At 37.5% G+C, this 3,373-nt stretch overlaps 1 long non-coding RNA gene across 1 annotated transcript; it reads left to right on the top strand.

Moving 5' to 3' along the window:
* The first annotated feature begins 1,395 nt into the window (after positions 1-1,395).
* Positions 1,396-3,165, top strand: LOC123965373. The gene is made up of 3 exons (XR_006823689.1): positions 1,396-1,476; positions 2,719-2,901; positions 3,100-3,165. It is a non-coding gene; the product is annotated as an uncharacterized LOC123965373 (long non-coding RNA).
* Positions 3,166-3,373: the final 208 nt, after the last annotated feature.

The raw sequence follows: 3,373 nt of genomic DNA on the forward strand, positions 1-3,373 counted from the left end.
ATATATATGCAAGAATTTGAAATAGTTAAAAAACAAATGAACCTTAATTCAGTATCCTAATGTTTAATTAGACTGCAAAGATGAGTATGTATCACAAGTTGGCATATCAGAATCCGAATCAGCTTTATTTGCCAGGTATGTGTACACATACAACAAAATTGTACATTGCTCACTATGTACTTATTCATACAATAACACAATAATAAAATCTAACACAGGCTACAGTATAGAGAACACAATATATACACACTATAAACAAAAACACAAACAATATAGACAGATTGTGACAATAGTGCAATGAGCAGAGTGCAAAGGATGCAGGGGTAAATTGTTGTTACCATAATTATTATTATTATTTTGTACATGTCAGAGGTGGATGTGATATACAGGTACACATAAATGTACTCATGTACACCGTGCGATGAAGAATAGTGCAAATGGATGCTGGAATAAATAAGTATCATGTGCAGGTGTTACTTGAGGTAAGTGGATTTGGTATACAGGATATCCAATATGACAATATTGTCAGAAGTCAGCTGTTCATCAGAGTGATGGCTTGTGGGAAGAAACTGCTTCTGTGTGTGTTGGTTTTGGCGTACAGTGCTCTGGAGCGCCTACCAGAGGGGAGAAGCTGGAGCAGGTTGGCACCGATGATCTTTTCTGCAGTCCTGACTGTCTGTATAAAGAAGTATTTCAAGTTTATAGAATTGGCATTTGTATTTGTCTTTATTTTTTTTTACCTTTTAAGGAATCATCTTATAAGATAATATTGCTTGGAGTAAAATTGCTGAATACATTGCTAAAATCATCTTATGTAGTTGCTAAAATGCATTGTTTAATTACCATTCTAAAGACGTTCTGTAGTCATAATGTTTAAACAACTCCGTGCTATTCATTAATCAAAATAAGAGCAAGTTAAGGCACCCAGGGGGCAGAGTTCGGTTGAAATGTTAGTGCTTTGGGGAATGGAATATTTACAAGATTTGACACCATAATGTTTAAATGTACTGATGATTTGAGGAAAGAGAAATTTATTCAGTGTGACAAACAAAAGAGTCCCTGACAAATGCAGAGGCGTCATATCTCATAAGACAATGTGGGTGGGTCAAGAGTTGAACTGGCCGCAAAATAGCATTTGAAAACCAGCTCTAAAGGTTAAGAGTGGTGTCACCCAGAAAAACAAGATGATAGGTTTGAATTGTAAGGGGTGGAGTAGTTAGGAGAAAACGAGAAGTGAAAAGCACATGACTGCGAATTGTTCGCTGTCACATCTGTGGTGATAACAACTCCTCATTTTGCATTACCAAAATATACTAAGATGCAAGGTTCTGTCACATCCTGTCTGTTTTATGTATACAAGTTACAATGTATGGTATTATAGAGTGGGGCAAGTCTGTGTACTTTCCTTTGAGTGAACAGCTCAAGGTACAACAGAGTAGGGCTTCAAAAACTCTTAATTCCATCCTCCTGAGCTTGGTGAGTATTTCCACACTGCTTACACACTAGGGCCGCGTCTCACACTGACAAAACTCAGTAACTGGTTAAAAGGAGTTCATACCATACTGTGTCACCTCTACTCATAGCAGCGGTAGCAGTCACAGCTAACAGCTGGCAGCTCTGACACACATTTTCTTTTGGAAATGCTTATTTTAGTTTTTATGTAAGATTTTTTAATGTAGAAGTTTATATTTTTCCTGTGACAGAAACACAGGCACTTGTAAAAACTAACTCCCGTTGCCCTTCTGAAACGAATACCTTTTCAAATAAAAAGACACAGAGGAGTTATGCAGGGAGATGGAGAAGATAAGCAAACTTTCAATCCAGTCTCAGCCTGTGCAGGACATAGACAGTAGGAACATGCTATTGTGTAATGCTGTAATGATAATTGTAAGCAATTACCAGACTTCACTGCAGCTCTGCAACACATGGAAACTCTTTTAAACATGTGGGATTGAGCCTTTATTTACAGCAAATTGTTATACACTTATACAGTTTTGGGAGGAAAATAATAATACATTTATTTTTTTAAATAAAAATAATATTACCCTACTAAAGACAAGGAAAAATGGTAAAGGTCCCTACTTTTTGTCGTCTTAGGGTTTGAGCTGTACCTTTTATGTACACACATGGTACAAGATATGTATTATTGTCCAGTCATTCTCGCTTTCACACTTTACTTCCTAAATATTGCTGTTGGATACAGATCCCGATGCGCAGAATCGTCCAATATGCACGTTCATCTTGTGACACTGGGCTGGTTGTTTTTCTCCTGAATAAAGTCAGATGCGCTGCACTTATTTTCTGCCTCGCTACATACAAGACACATTCTTCCTGCATATTTTCTATGATACTGGACTGGACGTCTTTGGATTCGTTTTTTTGGATATGATATGAAACAAGGACTTAAAGGTTCCAACTTTCTGCTTTAAGTACATTGTGTAAGTTGTAGTCTTTTACACATAGCCCCAATTTCAGGGTTGAAAAACTAATTGGACAAATGAAAACCACACATAGAGCAGACATATTTAATATTTGGTGTATTACTTTGTAAACTATAACTGGAGAGCTACAACAATGAAGACTGCATCAGTGTCCAGATATGGGCTGCACTGTACCCTTGCATGGCCCTGAGTCTGTGAACTTGCCTAACATGTATATTTTGCATAATCTATCTGCATATCTAACATGGTTTGCTGCCTCTAACTGATTTCTGTTCAGATAAATATTGATCTTCATTCAAAGTGGACAGGCAAGCAAGTGTCGCCCGTCCACCTGGACACTATATTAAGAGCTCACTGTAAGCATCTTTTCCAACTGGTGTCATGACTCCAATGACTGACTGGACCACAGCCAGTGAACCAACCATCTAACCAACCACTCATCAGCCGGGCAAGAAATAAGGTACTTGAAAAGCTCCCATTGGAGGTGCTCAGCGATCTGACTCACTCTCCACTGAGCCTCGCTCAAATATCCGTTGTATTTGTTGACAAAATTTAACAATATCTGTTGTTGTTGTTAGTTTACAGTAAGAGGAAACTGTTGTGTTGTTTGAGCTGGATTTATCAACACACTGTAAATATTTTCACTATTTGCTGACAGTATTTCTGCAGAGATGAACAAAAACCCTTCTGAATTTGCTGAGCTTTGGAAATGGCACCAGGAGAGGTAATTGATGTAGGAATTTGTTTTTCCTGTGACAGAGGCCCAGGCACGTACTAAACTAAATTAAAGTTAACCATAGCCAGCTGCCCTTCTGAACCAATTTTTTTTTCTTAATAGAAGAGAAAAAGAGGATTTTTTCAGGAAGGAGGAGAAAATTTTGCTTAAATTACTGCAAAGATATCACTTTGGATATCACACTGTAAATTATCTG

Source organism: Micropterus dolomieu, unplaced genomic scaffold (genome assembly GCF_021292245.1).
Source record: "Micropterus dolomieu isolate WLL.071019.BEF.003 ecotype Adirondacks unplaced genomic scaffold, ASM2129224v1 contig_9504, whole genome shotgun sequence".
NCBI lineage: Eukaryota > Metazoa > Chordata > Actinopteri > Centrarchiformes > Centrarchidae > Micropterus > Micropterus dolomieu.